The sequence below is a fragment of the Procambarus clarkii genome, chromosome 1 (genome assembly GCF_040958095.1).
Source record: "Procambarus clarkii isolate CNS0578487 chromosome 1, FALCON_Pclarkii_2.0, whole genome shotgun sequence".
In the NCBI taxonomy this organism is placed as follows: Eukaryota; Metazoa; Arthropoda; class Malacostraca; order Decapoda; family Cambaridae; genus Procambarus; species Procambarus clarkii.
The window spans coordinates 36,948,512-36,966,503 of NC_091150.1; the positions used below are offsets into that span (position 1 = coordinate 36,948,512).

Below are 17,992 nucleotides of genomic sequence, written 5' to 3' on the forward strand. Positions count from 1 at the left end.
CGCAATACTGTAATGTGTAGACGAGACTTAACAATATTTTCCTTCATGATATATGCTCATCATTGAGAGCATTGTTCAATGAATAATCCTCCGGGAGTATTATAATATTATACATCCCAGTGATAATGTGAATTGCAATCATTGCTAACTCAGTGGATAATTATCTCCATATCGCTGAATTGTTTATTAACACTAAGTGGTTGTAACAATGAAACTGTTAATTTGTGTTCATTTAACAAATGTCTGGTAATCTGGCGGAACCTCGCGGCACAGGTGTGTAGGTAAGGTGAGGTAACTATAGCAGGAAGAAGGTGCTAAGTCATTAGGACCAACATAGCGGTGGAAAGGTTGAGAGGATCGACTCAAACCATCCTTTCTCACGGTTGTTAACACAAAGAGTAGGGCTTTTAATACTACACGAGTACGGCCACTTGTGTAGGTACACACATGACTACACGAGTACTGCCACTTGTGTAGGCACACACACCTGACTACATGTCAGGTGTGATCTAGGCAGGACGTTGCAAAGTAATCCATGTTGCTTCCTGATACCAGATATAACGTGACGGTGAAGGCAAAGAAAAGCCAGAACACATGGCAGCGACCGCCTCTCCCATCGACCAGTGTTTAATTTGATTTTATGTTGACCAGACCACACACTAGAAGGTGAAGGGACAACGACGTTTCGGTCCGTCCTGGACCATTTTTAAGTCGATTGTGAAAATGGTCAATCGACTTGAGAATGGTCCAGGACGGACTGAAACGTCGTCGTTCCTTCACCTTCTAGTGGTGGTCTGGTCAACGTATTTCAGCCACGTTATTGTGACTCCTCGTCTGCATTTGATTTGATTTATATATATACAAGAGTTGATACATTCTTGTACAGCCACTAGCACACATATAGCGTTTCGGGCAGGTTCTTAATACTAATTTTTGCCCCGAAATACGACCCGCCAAGTCGTTTAACAACCAGGTACCCATTCACTGATGGGTGAACAGAAGCTACAGTTAAAGGATTGGCGCCCAGTGAAGCCTTCCCGGTAAGGATACGAACCCAGGCCAAAGCACTCGCCATAGCGCCGGGCGAGTGATTTACCGCTGCGCCACGGTTACTGGAACATTTACATGTGTATTTCACAAAAGTGTAGTTACCGTCAACGTGGCCAGCACAGAGTGGCTTCTCTGGTGTCTCGTGCGTCAGTAGGGACCGACCCTGCTCCAAACTTTGGTTCAGTTCCATTATGTGACTTCACATAGACGAGGACTTCAATGAGTTCAGAACACCAACATGGAGCGTCCTCGCTTTTTTGACGTCAGAGAGCCAAGTGAGGTTGTGTGAGGTGGCCGCCAGAGGTCTCACTACCACATAACGTCAAAGGTTCCTACCCATGGACCACATTATGTCATGTGGCCTGTAAAATATTCCCTGGAAGCCCTTCATACTGGTGATGGATAAGTATGGCTATAAGTATGCAGGTTGGATTTGCCCACGTCTTCGAGTTTTCTAATAGTGCCACTCCCCCCCCCCCTCCTCCCTACTGTTTTTCTCTTGCTCTCAGGTATTGTCTGGAGAAAATTACATTTGTGATCATTTCAGTGACTTTATTTTCTACAGTTGCTATAATATCAGAGTTTGTTTCATCAGTCCTTTCTCTCAATTCCTCCGCTTTATTTGACACTCCATCAGCATTTGTGTGCCAGATATTTTGTATGCTCTTCGTTGATATTTTGTTTTGGGTATGGGCAATTTTCGGCCTATGGGTGGGATACTGTGTTGATACAGGTGTGTGTATGTTTGTGTGTGTGTGTTTGTGTGTGTGTGTGTGTGTGTGTGTGTGTGTGTGTGTGTGTGTGTGTGTGTGTGTGTGTGTGTGTGTGTGTATATTCATCTAGTTCACCTAGTTGTATTCACCTATACACTAGTGTGTGTGTGTGTGTATTTGTGTGTGTGTGAAACTAATTAGCCTGAAGACCGAGAAACAAATTAATAGAGCAGAGACACTAATTAAACAGTGAGACTATGAAACTAATTAAGAGGGAGAGTGTGATAATGCTCCACGACGGACTGAAACGATACATAGCAATTGAAATGAAAAATTTCTCTAACTAGTTCACAATATAATTAGAAAGTGTGTAGGATAGATGTAATTGTTAATGTAATAATCTCCGCTGAGGTCTGATAAAGACCTTTTATGACCTCTGTTATCCTTTTTGCGCTACCGCTCACAGGAGGAGTATGGGGTGCACAATAAACTACCACTCACAGGAGGAGTATGGGGTGCACAATAAACTAGCCCCAATCAATCAACTGTAACTTTCCTTATTTTCAGATGTGTGAGTTGGATGCCTCATTTTCAGCCAGGTTTTTTTTTTCAACTAATTGTCTTCGTGTAAGACTAATTAACAGAACCAATAGGAAACTAATTAGCAACAAGTCCGGCGGGCTAATCAAGAGGGAGGGTTGGTGCACCCCCCCCCCCCCCCCCCCCCCCACCTCCCCGAATTGCATCTTTGATATCATTAAGTAGTTACACTCATAATTAAACACACATGTTGACAAGCAGTCAGTAAGCTGTGGGTCAGTAAGCTGTGGGTCAGTAAGCTGTTGGTCAGTAAGCTGTTGGTCAGTAAGCTGTGGGTCAGTAAGCTGTGGGTCAGTAAGCTGTTGGTCAGTAAGCTGTGGGTCAGTAAGCTGTTGGTCAGTAAGCTGTGGGTCAGTAAGCTGTGGGTCAGTAAGTTGTTGGTCAGTAAGCTGTGGGTCAGTAAGCCGTGGGTCAGTAAGCTGTTGGTCAGTAAGCTGTTGGTCAGTAAGCTGTGGGTCAGTAAGCTGTGGGTCAGTAAGCTGTTGGTCAGTAAGCTGTGGGTCAGTAAGCTGTGGGTCAGTAAGCTGTTGGTCAGTAAGCTGTTGGTCAGTAAGCTGTGGGTCAGTAAGCTGTTGGTCAGTAAGCTGTTGGTCAGTAAGCTGTGGGTCAGTAAGCTGTGGGTCAGTAAGCTGTTGGTCAGTAAGCTGTGGGTCAGTAAGCTCTTGGTCAGTAAGCTGTTGGTCAGTAAGCTGTTGGTCAGTAAGCTGTGGGTCAGTAAGCTGTTGGTCAGTAAGCTGTTGGTCAGTAAGCTGTTGGTCAGTAAGCTGTTGGTCAGTAAGCTGTGGGTCAGTAAGCTGTGGGTCAGTAAGCTGTGGGTCAGTAAGCTGTGGGTCAGTAAGCTGTTGGTCAGTAAGCTGTTGGTCAGTAAGCTGTTGGTCAGTAAGCTGTGGGTCAGTAAGCTGTGGGTCAGTAAGCTGTGGGTCAGTAAGCTGTGGGTCAGTAAGCTGTGGGTCAGTAAGTTATTGGTCAGTAAGCTGTTGGTCAGTAAGCTGTGGGTCAGTAAGTTGTTGGTCAGTAAGCTGTTGGTCAGTAAGCTGTGGGTCAGTAAGCTGTGGGTCAGTAAGCTGTTGGTCAGTAAGCTGTGGGTCAGTAAGCTGTGGGTCAGTAAGCTGTGGGTAAGCTGTTGGTCAGTAAGCTGTGGGTCAGTAAGCTGTTGGTCAGTAAGCTGTTGGTCAGTAAGCTGTTGGTCAGTAAGCTGACCCTCCAGAGTTATTAAAAGCAAACTCACTTCTTGGCTAAACTCTTTCCTTCCTCCCTTCCCTCCCTTCCTTCTCTCCCTCCCTCCCTCCCTCCCTCCCTCCCTCTCTCTCTTCCTCTCTCTCTCCCTCCCTCCCTCCCTCCCTTCCTCCCTCCCTCCTTCCCTCCCTCCCTCCCTCCCTCCCTCACTCCACAACCCCTTTCCTCCCCCTCCATCTATCTCTCTCTTAACATGATTTTGCCTCCTAATATTCATCCATCTTCACTTATCACGCCCCTTATAACCTTCGATACATTCTCCTCTCTCTCACTCTCTCTCTCTCTCTCTCTCTCTCTCTCTCTCTCTCTCTCTCTCTCTCTCTCTCTCTCTTTCCCCTTAACGTTTATCTCTACTCCTTTACTCCTATATTCCTCTCTAATCACCTTTATTTTTCCATTCTCCCCGCCCCCCTCCCTCTCTCTCCTCTCTGTATTGCCCAACCACTTGGGCTGGACGGTAGAGCGACGGTCTCGCTTCATGCAGGTCTGTGTTCAGTCCCCGACCGTCCATTAAGTGGTAGTGGCTACCATTCCTTTCCCCCGTCCCATCCCAAATCCTTATCCTGACCCCTTCCCAGTGCTATATAGTCATAATGGCTTGGCGCTTTCTCCCCTGATAATACAAAGAGGAGGGAGGAAGGCAGGGTATTATCTCCTCCTTCATTTTTCTCTTCACTCTCCCCCTTCCACTTCACTCTCAACGTATTTTCCGTTCTTACTCTTCTATCTCCCTCAATTCTCCCCTCTTGCTCTTCCCCCTCCGGGGCGCCGGTATCTCCCCCGCCCGGTCTAAGAGGCCTGTTGCACTCTGCGGGTCGTAAACTAGATATCTGGAGGCCCAAGTCACTCAGAGGGCACAAGCGGGAGGTGGCAGCAGGCTCTTGAAAAGCCTTGAAAAAGTCTTTGAGAGTCTAAGAGGCTCTTTCAAAGTTCAAGAGGCATTTGGAAGGGGTTGAAATATTGGTCGAGGAGGCAGTCGTAAGGGATAGGAGGCTTTTTTTGATTAGTTAGAAGGCTCGTGGAGGACGCTAGGATATTCCTATAAAGGCTAAGAGGGTCTACGAAGATTTGGAAGGCTATTAAAATAATTATAATGCTCTTGGAGGAGCCCATAGTGACTGTTGTATTGGTTATTAGACTCTCAGAGGAGCTTTGCGATACTAGGAGAGGTCATGTAGCCCTTGAGAGAAGTCTAGAATCCTTGGAGAGACTAGAAGACTAAGAGAGAAGTTTTGAAGTAACTTGGACATTTGCTACAAGGCTCGTGGGGTTAATATAGTGATCCTGTATGTACTACCAGGATTTCTGGGAGAGGCTGCGAGACTTTCGAAGGGTTTAAGAGTCTTCGGGAGGGACTAGAAGTTTCTGGGAGAGGCTACGAGGCTTCCGGAAGGGTTATGAGTGTCTCAGAAAGACTGCTAAAGAATATTAATCTAGTGAGGAAGGTACAGACCACTAGACTAGGCGGTGGGAACTAGGGTCCAGGAGGCTCTTGGGGCGTAGAGACACGAGACGAGACAATTATCAGCAAAAAGCAAGAGGGTGAAATGAAGGAAGACAAGGCACTGGTGTGAGCGGCCCAGGGGCTTGAGTACGAGGATCAGGAGCTTGAGTACGAGGACCAGGAGCCTGTATACGAGGACCAGGAGCCTGTATACGAGGACCAGGAGTCTGTATACGAGGACCAGGAGCCTGTATACGAGGACCAGGAGCCTGTATACGAGGACAAGGATCTTGCATATGTGGTCAAGAAGCTGGGATATGAAAAAGAGCTGAGATATGAGGCTCGAATGTGACGACAAGGAGTTGTGATATGAGGACAAGAAGGCGAGATATAAAGACGGAGTGACGGAACAGTACTCACCTAGTTGTGCTTGAGGGGGTTGAGCTTTGACTCTTTGGTCCCGCCTCTCATCTGTCAATCTACTGGCGTAGTGTAGATTCCTGAGCCTATTGGGCTCTATCATATCTACATTTGAAACTGTGTATGGAGTCAGCCTTCACCACATCACTGCCTAATGCATTCCATTTGTTAACTTCTCTGACACTGAAAAAACTTTCTAATGTCTCTTTGGCTAATTTGGGTACTAAGTTTCCACCTGAGTCCCCTTGTTCGTGTTCTACCAATGCTAAATAGTTTCTCTTTGTCCACCCTTCGTCTGAGAATTTTTGTAGGTGGTTATCATGTGTCCCTTTACTCTTGTCTTCCAGGGGCCAGATTCACGAAAGCACTTACGCAAACACTTACGAACCTGTACATCTTTTTTCAATCTTTGGCGGCTTTGTTTCCAATTATTAAACAGTTAATGAGTTCCGAAGCACCAGGCGGCTGTTTATAACAATAACAACAGTTGAATGGGAAGTTTTCATGCTTGTAAACTGCTTAATAAATGTAACCAAAGCCGTTAAAGATTGAGGAAAGATGTACACGTTCGTAAGTGTTTTCGTGAATCTGGCCCCAGGGATGTGAGGTTTAGCTCCCGTAGCCTTTCCTCGGAGCTCATACCTCTCAGTTCTGGGACTAGTCTAGAATCGGTGATGTCTAGATCGGTACCGATCTACTTGAACCATCGAGGATCGAACATCGGCCCTGCAAGAAGCGAGACCGTCGTTGTATCAGCCAGTCCAAGTGGACAATTAAGGCATAAAGACGTGGATTGACCAACAATTACCTGTGGATAATAGATTTTTGGAATGGTTAAGATTACGATAACAAGTGAGAAGATACTAGCGGTCATTAGGTTACTGGCTGATTAAAGGAGACTGAGATGCTGAAGGCGCTGTGGAAGGACTGAAGGTGCCAGAATAGGCTAAATGAAACTAGTGGGTAAGATGATGTCTTCGGTAATTAACGTGGTGTGCAACACCAAGTCTTAGCTCTCAACACCAGCAAGTGAAGTCTTAGCTCTCAACACCAGCAAGTGAAGTCTTAGCTCTCAACACCAGCAAGTGAAGTCTTAGCTCTCAACACCAGCAAGTGAAGTCTTAGCTCTCAACACCAGCAAGTGAAGTCTTAGCTCTCAACACCAGCAAGTGAAGTCTTAGCTCTCAACACCAGCAAGTGAAGTCTTAGCTCTCAACACCAGCAAGTGAAGTCTTAGCTCTCAACACCAGCAAGTCAAGTCTTAGCTCGCAATCCCAACGGATAGTAGGATTATCGTGGATTACAGCTGCATCACAGTTACCCAGGGATCACAAGCACCTGTCTGACCAAACAAACGCAACACTAACAACGCCTCAGAGGGATCAAGGCCAAACAAGCTCTGTGTGAGAGCAAAGCCCTGATTATATCGAGTGTTCTCACCCCATAATGAACAGGTGTTTGAAGAGCAAGCACGTGTTTGTTTTTTATTCCTGGAGAACATATGCCACGGCACGAAATGAGATAATTCGACTCAAAATGAGATAATTCGACTCAAAATGAGACAATTCGACTCAAAATGAGATAGTTCGACTCAAAATGAGACAATTCGACTCAAAATGAGATAGTTCTACTCAAAATGAGATAATTCGACTCAAAATGAGATAGTTCGACTCAAAATGAGACAGTTCGACTCAAAATGAGACAGTTCGACTCAAAATGAGATAGTTCGACTCAAAATGAGACAGTTCGACTCAAAATGAGATAATTCGACTCAAAATGAGATAGTTCGACTCAAAATGAGATAGTTCGACTCAAAATGAGATAGTTCGACTCAAAATGAGACAGTTCGACTCAAAATGAGATAGTTCGACTCAAAATGAGATAGTTCGACTCAAAATGAGACAGTTCGACTCAAAATGAGACAATTCGACTCAAAATGAGACAGTTCGACTCAAAATGAGACAATTCGACTCAAAATAAGACAATTCGACTCAAAATGAGACAATTCGACTCAAAATGAGACAGTTCGACTCAAAACGAGACCATTCGACTCAAAATGAGATAACTCGACTCAAAATGATACCATTCGACTCAAAAGGAGACAATTCGACTCAAAATGAGACAATTCAACTCAAAATGAGCGCGAGGATGATCCCTCGGAGCTTGTGAGATCTTTTACATTGATGTGAGGGAGGTGCTACGTCTAGGGTGGCACTCAGCCCTGTTGGCTCTGTTGGTCCTCAGCCCTGTTGGCTCTGTTGGTCCTCAGCCCTGTTGGCTCTGTTGGTCCTCAGTCTTGTTGGCTCTGTTGGTCCTCAGCCCTGTTGGCTCTGTTGGTCCTCAGTCTTGTTGGCTCTGTTGGTCCTCAACGCTGTTGGCTCTGTTGGTCCTCAGCCCTGTTGTGCCCTCAACCCTGTTGGCTCTGTTGTGTCCTCAGCCCTGTTGGCTCTGTTGGTCCTCAGTCTTGTTGGCTCTGTTGGTCCTCAACGCTGTTGGCTCTGTTGGTCCTCAGTCTTGTTGGCTCTGTTGTGTCCTCAACGCTGTTGGCTCTGTTGGTCCTCAGCCCTGTTGGCTCTGTTGTGTCCTCAGCTCTGTTGTGCCCTCAACCCTGTTGGCTCTGTTGTGTCCTCAGCCCTGTTGGCTCTGTTGGTCCTCAGTCTTGTTGGCTCTGTTGGTCCTCAACGCTGTTGGCTCTGTTGGTCCTCAGCCCTGTTGGCTCTGTTGTGTCCTCAGCTCTGTTGTGCCCTCAACCCTGTTGGCTCTGTTGTGTCCTCAGCCCTGTTGGCTCTGTTGTGTCCTCAATCCTGTTGGCTCTGTTGTGTCCTCAGCCCTGTTGGCTCTGTTGTGTCCTCAACCCTGTTGGCTCTGTTGTGTCGTCAGCCCTGTTGGCTCTGTTGTGTCCTCAGCCCTGTTGGCTCTGTTGTGTCCTCAGCCCTGTTGGCTCTGTTGTGTCCTCAGCCCTGTTGGCTCTGTTGTGTCCTCAGCCCTGTTGGCTCTGTTGTGTCCTCAGCCCTGTTGGCTCTGTTGTGTCCTCAGCCCTGTTGGCTCTGTTGTGTCCTCAGCCCTGTTCGCTCTGTTGTGTCCTCAGCCCTGTTGGCTCTGTTGTGTCCTCAGCCCTGTTGGCTCTGTTGTGTCCTCAGCCCTGTTGGCTCTGTTGTGTCCTCAGCCCTGTTGGCTCTGTTGGTCCTCAACCCTGTTGGCTCTGTCGACTCTAGAGAGAGAGAGAGAGAGAGAGAGAGAGAGAGAGAGAGAGAGAGAGAGAGAGAGAGAGAGAGAGAGAGAGAGAGAGAGAGAGAGAGAGAGAGAGTCAGCCCCCACGGAGCCATCACAGTGCCAGAGCCAAAGATTGTATTACTCCTGCAGTAACGGTGGGAGGCCAGTGGGAAGGAAGACGAGATGAAAGGGGAAAAAAAAGAGATAGGAGTGAGGAGGGAAAGGAGGAAGGGACAGAGACAAGCGAACGTAAATTGAAGAAGTAAATGAAGAGACGAAAGGGAAAATGAAGAAAAGGGAAGAGAAGAGTGACCATTACCGGGCCGATGGGAGGGAGGCGAAAGGGAGAGGTGGAGAATGACTTAAGAGATGAGAGACAGTGAAGGAGAGGGCGAGTGGAATGGAGAATGAGCTGAGAAGGAAGGGGAGACGATGAGAGAAAAGTGCGAGCAAAGAAGAGAGAGAGAGAGAGGGGGAAAACGAAGGCTAGGCGAAGCAAATGGAAAAGGATGCAACAGGACGGGTGGAAGGGGAGCGGAAAGGAAAATAAATAGTAGAGGGAAAGAGAAGTAGAAAGAGTGAGAGGTGAGACACAATGTCGAATAGAAAAGTGAAAATGAGGGAGAGGTGAGAGAGAATGAGGGAGAGGTGAGAGAGAAAGAGGGAGAGATGAGAGAGAATGAGGGAGAGGTGAGAGAGAATGAGGGAGAGGTGAGAGAGAATGAGGGAGAGGTGAGAGAGAATGAGGGAGAGGTGAGAGAGAATGAGGGAGAGGTGAGAGAGTACGAGGTATGGGTAGTGTTTGTGTGACAATATAAGGTTTCCTTCCTTATATTTGACCAGCCCACACACGCTCTTAAATGGTGTGTGGGAGAGTGGCTCAGTCTGGGAGAGTGGTACAGTCTGGGAGAGTGGCTCAGCCTGGGAGAGTGGCTCAGTCTGGGAGAGTGGCTCAGTCTGGGAGAGTGGCACAGTCTGGGAGAGTGGCTCAGTCTGGGAGAGTTCCTCAGTCTGGGAGAGTGGCACAGTCTGGGAGAGTGGCTCAGTCTGGGAGAGTGGTTCAGTCTGGGAGAGTGGCTCAGTCTGGGAGAGTGGTTCAGTCTGGGAGAATGGTTCAGTCTGGAAGAGTGGTTCAGTCTGGGAGAGTGGCTCAGTCTGGGAGAGTGGTTCAGTCTGGGAGAGTGGCTCAGCCTGGGAGAGTGGCTCAGTCTGGGAGAGTGGCTCAGTCTGGGAGAGTGGCTCAGTCTGGGAGAGTGGTTCAGTCTGGGAGAGTGGCTCAGTCTGGGAGAGTGGCTCAGTCTGGAAGAGTGGCACAGTCTGGGAGAGTGGCTCAGCCTGGGAGAGTGGCTCAGCCTGGGAGAGTGGCTCAGTCTGGGAGAGTGGCACAGTCTGGGAGAGTGACTCAGCCTGGGAGAGTGGCTCAGTCTGGGAGAGTGGCTCAGTCTGGGAGAGTGCCTCAGTCTGGGAGAGTGGCTCAGTCTGTGAGAGTGGCACAGTCTGAGAGAGTGGCTCAGTCTGGGAGAGTTGCTATCTGGGAGAGTGGCTCAGTCTGGGAGAGTGGTTCAGTCTAGGAGAGTGGCTCAGCCTGGGAGAGTGGCTCAGTCTGGGAGAGTGGCTCAGTCTGGGAGAGTGGCTCAGTCTGGGAGAGTGGTTCAGTCTGGGAGAGTGGCTCAGTCTGGGAGAGTGGCTCAGTCTGGAAGAGTGGCACAGTCTGGGAGAGTGGCTCAGCCTGGGAGAGTGGCTCAGCCTGGGAGAGTGGCTCAGTCTGGGAGAGTGGCACAGTCTGGGAGAGTGACTCAGCCTGGGAGAGTGGCTCAGTCTGGGAGAGTGGCTCAGTCTGGGAGAGTGCCTCAGTCTGGGAGAGTGGCTCAGTCTGTGAGAGTGGCACAGTCTGAGAGAGTGGCTCAGTCTGGGAGAGTGGCTGTCTGGGAGAGTGGCTGAGTCTGGGAGAGTGGCTCAGTCTGTGAGAGTGACTCAGTCTGGGAGAGTGGCTCAGCCTGGGAGACTGGCACAGTCTGGGAGAGTGGCTCAGTCTGGGAGAGTGGCTCAGCCTGGGAGAGTGGCACAGTCTGGGAGAGTGGCACAGCCTGGGAGAGTGGCTCAGTCTGAGAGAGTGGCACAGTCTGGGAGAGTGGCTAAGCCTGGGAGAGTGGCACAGTCTGGGAGAGTTGCACAGCTTGGGAGAGTGGCTCAGTCTGAGAGAGTTTCACAGTCTGGGAGAGTGGCTCAGCCTGGGAGAGTGGCTCAGTCTGGGAGAGTGGCTCAGTCTGGGAAAGTGGCTCAGCCTGGGAGAGTGGCACAGTCTGGGAGAGTGGCACAGTCTGGGAGAGTGGCTCAGTCTGAGAGAGTGGCACAGTCTGGGAGAGTGGCTCAGCCTGGGAGAGTGGCTCAGTCTGGGAGAGTGGCTCAGTCTGGGAGAGTGGCACAGTCTGGGAGAGTGGCTCAGCCTGGGAGAGTGGCACAGTCTGGGAGAGTGGCTCAGCCTGGGAGAGTGGCTCTGTCTGGGAGAGTGGCTCAGCCTGGGAGAGTGGCTCTGTCTGGGAGAGTGGCTCAGCCTGGGAGAGATGATAAGCTAGGGGTAGTATCTGATAGTGGAAGAGTGGCTGCGTGTGGGAGAGTGGTTAAGTGGATGAGTGTGGGAGTGGCTGAGTGTGAGTGGATGAGTGTGAGAGTGGCTGAGTGTGAGTGGATGAGTGTGGGAGTGGCTGAGTGTGAGTGGATGAGTGTGAGAGTGGCTGAGTGTGAGTGGATGAGTGTGAGAGTGGCTGAGTGTGAGTGGATGAGTGTGAGAGTGGCTGAGTGTGAGTGGATGAGTGTGGGAGTGGCTGAGTGTGAGTAGATGAGTGTGGGAGTGGCTGAGTGTGAGTGGATGAGTGTGAGAGTAGCTGAGTGTGAGTGGATGAGTGTGAGAGTGGCTGAATGTGAGTGGATGAGTGTGGGAGTGGCTGAATGCAAGTAGATGAGTGTGGGAGTGGCTGAGTGCGAGTGAGTGGGTGAGAGTGAGAGTGGCTGAGTGTGAGTGGATGAGTGTGGGAGTGGCTGAGTGTGAGTAGATGAGTGTGGGAGTGGCTGAGTGTGAGTAGATGAGTTTGGGAGTGGCTGAGTGTGAGTGGATGAGTGTGAGAGTGGCTGAGTGTGAGTGGATGAGTGTGAGAGTGGCTGAGTGTGAGTGGATGAGTGTGGGAGTGGCTGAGTGTGAGTGGATGAGTGTGGGAGTGGCTGAGTGTGAGTGGATGAGTGTGAGAGTGGCTGAGTGTGAGTGGATGAGTGTGAGAGTGGCTGAATGTGAGTGGATGAGTGTGGGAGTGGCTGAGTGTGAGTGGATGAGTGTGGGAGTGGCTGAATGCAAGTAGATGAGTGTGGGAGTGGCTGAGTGTGAGTGGATGAGTGTGGGAGTGGCTGAGTGTGAGTGGATGAGTGTGAGAGTGGCTGAGTGTGAGTGGATGAGTGTGAGAGTGGCTGAGTGTGAGTGGATGAGTGTGAGAGTGGCTGAGTGTGAGTGGATGAGTGTGAGAGTGGCTGAGTGTGAGTGGATGAGTGTGAGAGTGGCTGAGTGTGAGTGGATGAGTGTGAGAGTGGCTGAGTGTGAGTGGATGAGTGTGAGAGTGGCTGAATGTGAGTGGATGAGTGTGGGAGTGGCTGAATGCAAGTAGATGAGTGTGGGAGTGGCTGAGTGTGAGTGGATGAGTGTGGGAGTGGCTGAGTGTGAGTGGATGAGTGTGAGAGTGGCTGAGTGTGAGTGGATGAGTGTGAGAGTGGCTGAGTGTGAGTGGATGAGTGTGAGAGTGGCTGAGTGTGAGTGGATGAGTGTGAGAGTGGCTGAGTGTGAGTGGATGAGTGTGAGAGTGGCTGAGTGTGAGTGGATGAGTGTGAGAGTGGCTGAATGTGAGTGGATGAGTGTGGGAGTGGCTGAATGCAAGTAGATGAGTGTGGGAGTGGCTGAGTGCGAGTGAGTGGGTGAGAGTGGGATAGTGTTGGAACACTCCCACCTAATTGTGCTTCCGGCGACGAGTTTCAGCTCTTTAGTGAAAGAGGATTTTGGTTAGACTGGAGTAGAAGACAATGAGGAGGGAGAGTGAGGGAGAGTGAGGGAGAGTGAGTAGGGAGAGTGAGTAGGGAGAGTGAGTAGGGAGAGTGAGTAGGGAGAGTGAGTAGGGAGAGTGAGTAGGGAGAGTGAGTAGGGAGAGTGAGTAGGGAGAGTGAGTAGGGAGAGTGAGAGGGATGCTGATGAGATAACGAATCCCCCCCCCCTCGACATCCTACACCACTCCAACGTTCGGTTAACCTTGCGAAACAAAGACAAATACAACCTACAGAAGACCAAAAACAGAGTATGCATCGCTAGCTTGGCAACCTCTCCACACAAGACAGCCCTTAATAACGTCCCGAGACATGAAAGCCTGGGACCTGGGACTTAGCAAACGTCCAAGACTACGAGGAATGGAGGCCAGTGACACGATGCTCGAGGCCAGAACCAACAGAATATTGGGTCACACGGGAACACAAGAGACCAAAATAGGTCAGTGATGTCAGCAAGAACTTCCAGCACCGCAGGTTTAGAGCTGATTGTGCACAGCTGACTCTGGTCATCTAGCTGACAGTGCAAAGCTGACACTAACCAACTGATAGTGTAAAGCTGACAGCGACTGTCAGTATCAACAACAAGTGACCAAGTGACAGTTATCAACTATGACAATGCCCATGTAACAGTGGTGAGCTGACGAATGAGAGGTGGAGTCTCACAGGGTTCAATCTTTGGACCTATCCTGTTTTCTTATATATATGTGAACGTCTTGTTCCTCTCAATGTTTGCTGATGATGCAAAAATTATGAGGAGGATTAAGACAGAGTAGGAGACGCTACAAGATGACCGGGGCAAACTGAAGAAATGGACCAACAAATGGTTATTAATGTTCAACCCAAGTAAATGTAAAGTAATGAAGACGATGAGTCACAATAACGTGGCGGAAGTGTTGATGACCAGACCACACACCAGAAGAGAAGGAGACGACGACGTTTCGGTCCGTCCTGGACCCATTATCAAGTAATAATGGTCCATCTTGGACCACTATTACGACTATATAGCACTGGGAAGGAGTCGGGATAAGGATTTGGAATTTTCAGGAGTTCATTGGAAACTAAATTTTAACCAATGAGGTATATCCGAGGTGCGATTATTGCTAGTTGAAAACTTTCAGTATTTCACTAATTTTTTTTTTAAAGATGAAAGCAAAGAAATTACTGAAATACTGAAGATTCAGTAAGATTCTGTTTCCAGTGAACTCCGGAACATACTGAAGACTGATAATCCAAACTAATTCTTCGTGAATGTGTTGCGACCATCGAACTATATACCAGATGTCACCCTAAATCCAATGAACATTCAAGTAGCATGCCCATGCACTCTGCACCAGGCCCAGATTCCTGGAATTCACTATTCATCAAGAATTCTAAAATAAAATATCACAGGCTGTTAACATCATTTGGAGACGGAGCTTAGATTCTGCTGTCATTCCCGACACAAAACAGCTGAATCCCCCAAGTTGTCTGGTAGAACTTGTTTGGCCAGGTCATCCCATGCTGACGAGGATGATAGGAAGGCTAGAACGGCATTTTGGGTGACAGTGCGGACACCAAGGCCACCGAATATATCACTTTAAAATGCTGTGATCCGACTAGAGTTCGAACCAGCAATACCAGAGCTGAACTCTGGTGTATTTTTAACCTTGCTATGATATTATACATTTGTATTTTCATAAAATATATATTTAACACGAGTTGCAGTCACAAAGAGCACATATTACATTGCAAGACGGACTCGCTGACAGAGATATTTCCGCCTCCGGGTTGTGTAGTCGAGAAAACTGCACGTAGGTTCGGCTTGTGTAAAGCCAGCTGTGTCTTGGCGAAGAACCATCACGATTGGCGTTCGTGAACAGTTGAATCACGGCGTAATCGCCAAGAACGAGATAAGAAGTACAAAATTTCTAAGTACTTGTGTAACTGCTTGATGAATCCGGCCCCAGAACTAGCGGAGACCTGATCACTACATGTAAGATTATCAGAGGCCTGGAGAAAATGGACAGGGGGCTACTGTTTAGCGTGGTGGAGGCGGCGACACGACACTAACAGCTACTTGAATCTCAAATTTGTTAGAGATACAATAATATTTGTTCAGTATAAGTCAGGCAGCAAGTGATGGAGATAGCGGAGGCTGACTCATACATGGAGGGGGAAGTAGTGGAGGCTGACTCGATACATGGAAGGGAAGGTAGCCGTGACTTACTACATACATGGAGTGGAAGTTAGTGGGGGGGGGTTGACTCCATAAGTGGAGAAGATAGTGGAGGCTGACGCCATACATGGAGGTGGAGACTGACTCCATACATATATCATAAGGTTGTTAAAGTTGACTCCATACATGGAAGGGGAGGTAATGAAGACCTGATTCCATGAAAGACAAGAGGATCTGCAGTTTTGCCCCAAACATACAGTAAAGAAAAACACCTATACAAACAGTGATAAGGACGGGAGAAGAAGAGCCAAACGCGAGCAAACATGACACCGGGTCTTCACACGCCGCCTCTTGCTTCGTTTCAATACCCGACATTCTCTGAATCCGGAATCTTGCCAAAGTTTCTCAAGAACGTCTCTAATGCGCAAGTTTGTGGATTGTTTGTGAAGTTTTTAGTCACTGTTGGGGGAGGCAAGAGGGAGAAGAAAAGGGGGGCAAGAGAGAGGGGGAAATAGAAGAAGGAGAGGAAGAGAGAGAGAGGAGGGGGAAGAGGAGCTCGTGATTGGCAATTCCTAAACCAATCAGATTGAAGGTACGGCAAGAAATGCAGTTTCCATCTTTCTATTTGTCGAGTCTCCTTACTCCGTTCACATATTTCTCTCTCTCTCTCTCTCTCTCTCTTTCACTTGGGCTGGACGATAGAGCGACGGTTTCGCCTCATGCAGGTCGGCGTTCAATCACCGACCGTCCAAGTGGTTGGGCACCATTCCTTTTCCCCGTCCCATCCCAAATCCTTATCCTGATCCCTTCCAAGTGCTATATAATCGTAATGGTTCGGCGCTTTCTTCTGATACTCCCTTCCCTCTCTCTCTCTCTCTCTCTCTCTCTCTCTCTCTCTCTCTCTCTCTCTCTCTCTCTCTCTCTCTCTCTCTCTCTCTCTCTCTCCCTTTTTATCTCTATCTCTCAATCTGTCTCTCTCCATCTCTGTCTCTGTCTCTCTCTTCCTCGTTGTCTCCTCTCTCTCACTCTCTCCATATTTGTCTCTCTCTTCCTCTCTTCCCCATTGTCTCCTTCTCTCTCTCTCTCTCTCTCTCTCTCTCTCTGCCCAAATACTTGGACTGGACAGTAGAGTGACGGTTTCACTTTATGCAGGTCGGCGTTCAATCCCCGACTGTCCATGTGGTTGAGCACCATTTCTTTTCTCCATCTCATCCAAAATCTTTATCCTGATCCCTTCCAAGTGCTATATAGTTGTAAGAGTTTGGCACTTGTCCTTGTAGTTCCCTTCTCTCTCTCTCAGATAATGCGATAACCCGAACGTTCGTTGTTTTCTAGAAAACCAGACAATGATGCGCGGGTGAACGGCGGGAGTACTTGTTACTGCTACGTCAATTTTTCTTAAAATGTGGCACTTATGGCGACCCCCAACAGGCCTATGATACTCAATAATATCCCTTTTTCATGTTGGAAAGTTGGGTGAGGTGAAACCCCAGTCATTGTATGTCTCTCGACTTTGGAGAGACATACAAGCAGACATTTTATTTTATATTGACAGATGCACAATACAGTGGCGGACATTATTTTAAATACCAGAGTGACAGAGGCAAGGTGCCACATACACGGAACAGGAAATTGTGTCTGATTCTGACATGAATGTAATATTTACCTGACTTTACCTGAGGGCCACCATCTCTATCTGCCTCGACGAAGACTGGAAGCCGGCAACTTGTCAAAGGTCCCCCCCCTTTTGTTTTGTATGAATGTTTTGTGCAACTAACGTGTAGATGTTATGGACGTGTAAAGACAAAAGCACTCTAGTAGATGAGATGCGCATTTCTCCAGTAAGCTTGAAGACAAAATGTCGACACGTTCTTGAGTATTTACTTCACTACTTGAACAAAAATATAATATTTACGAAAGTCTCAGATATTCGTGTACAACACTCATTTGAGTCTCCTCGAGAGAAAGAGATAGGTGTAGTTACATGATAACGGTCTGGGAAAGCCAAGCAGAAAAGATAGTTATGTAAATACAAATGTATTTCAATAGAGACATGGCAACCCTGAGCCACTGGACGTCACTGTAAAGAGAAGCAAGTGTCCGTTCTATATATATCTTGGCCAAATAGAGGCTTCGAAATAACACCTCAAATTTCGATTAGTTGCTTCATGCCGCGTGTGGTCACAGTCTCGTTGATCATCTGATCAACGAGATCACTGATGTTACTGATAACCAGCTGCAGTCAACAGTGCCGGGGGGGGGGAGTAAAGAGGCGGTTAAAAACAATACAAATTCACGCCATTTCGCTGCAGCCTAGTGCCGTCTGAGAACAAAATGTACTTACTGGTACAAAGAACATTTTCTTGACGTCATGGCTCGCCAGAATATAAAAAATATATAATAATTTAGTGCCTTTTATAGTGTTTTCTTTCGAAATGTTTACCATACTTTAGTATACATATATTCTGAAATAAAACGAAATTATATGTTGATTAGGGCCAGCTTAAACGACTGTGTGGTAACACAGCTTTCAATGATTGTTTCAATTGATTTCAAATGTAGGCACGTGAAGCCAAGAGTGACAGGGTACCGTCTCCATACTCAGCAAGAGTGACGGGGTACCGTCTCCACACTCAGCAAGAGTGACGGTACCGTCTCCACACTCAGCAAGAGTGACAGGGTACCGTCTCCACACTCAGCAAGAGTGACGGTACCGTCTCCACACTCAGCAAGAGTGGCAGAGGTACCGTCTCCACACTCAGCAAGAGTGACAGAGGTACCGTCTTCATACTCAGCAAGAGTGACGGGGTACCGTCTCCATACTCAGCAAGAGTGACAGAGGTACCGTCTTCATACTCAGCAAGAGTGACAGGGGTACCGTCTCCACACTCAGCAAGAGTGACGGGGTACCGTCTCCACACTCAGCAAGAGTGACGGGGTACCGTCTCCATACTCAGCAAGAGTGACAGAGGTACCGTCTTCATACTCAGCAAGAGTGACAGGGTACCGTCTCCACACTCAGCAAGAGTGACAGAGGTACCGTCTCCACACTCAGCAAGAGTGACGGGGTACCGTCTCCAT

General features: G+C 48.2%; 1 protein-coding gene and 1 non-coding gene across 2 annotated transcripts in view; one reads left to right on the top strand and one right to left on the bottom strand.

Moving 5' to 3' along the window:
* The window catches only part of LOC123768862 (glutamate-gated chloride channel), a 183,858-nt gene that overhangs the window by 117,423 nt on the left and 48,443 nt on the right, over positions 1–17,992 (bottom strand). The gene's annotated exons all lie outside the window — the stretch shown is intronic.
* LOC138363971 (U4 spliceosomal RNA) lies at positions 13,804–13,938 on the top strand. Its single transcript, XR_011228284.1, has one exon. It is a non-coding gene; the product is annotated as a U4 spliceosomal RNA (small nuclear RNA).